Raw genomic sequence first — 475 nt, 5'->3', positions numbered from 1 at the left:
CCAATTACCATTTTTCTCTTTTATTAGTGTAGATATTTATTGAGCCATATACAATTTTAACCATTCTATAAGATATTATTATTATTATTGTCCTATTTTCAGAAATGAGGAAACTGAGTCTTTAGAGATTTTTTTAGTGACTTGACCAACGGTATAAAATTAGTAAGAGGCAGAACTCAAAATGCTAACCTAGGCTGTCAGCCATCAGACCCAGCACTCAACCAATCTCCCGTGGCAATCACCCTTGGAGATCTGTAATCCAAATACAAACACACAGCATTATCATGTGAAACATGCTGAAGAACACAGCAGGTACCTCCAAGGAAATGGGCATGGGTTAGAGATAGGAAAGGAATGATGAGATTTCTTAAAGATTTTGAAAGTCATGGCAAATACATGAGGAGAATAAATATAAAATAACTAGAGGCCCAGTGCACAAAAATTTGTGCACTCGGGGGGGGGGGGTCACCCCACC

The sequence above is a fragment of the Myotis davidii genome, unplaced genomic scaffold, assembly GCF_000327345.1.
Source record: "Myotis davidii unplaced genomic scaffold, ASM32734v1 scaffold98, whole genome shotgun sequence".
NCBI classification, from domain to species: Eukaryota; Metazoa; Chordata; class Mammalia; order Chiroptera; family Vespertilionidae; genus Myotis; species Myotis davidii.
Note: the sequence above shows the minus strand (reverse complement) of the source record.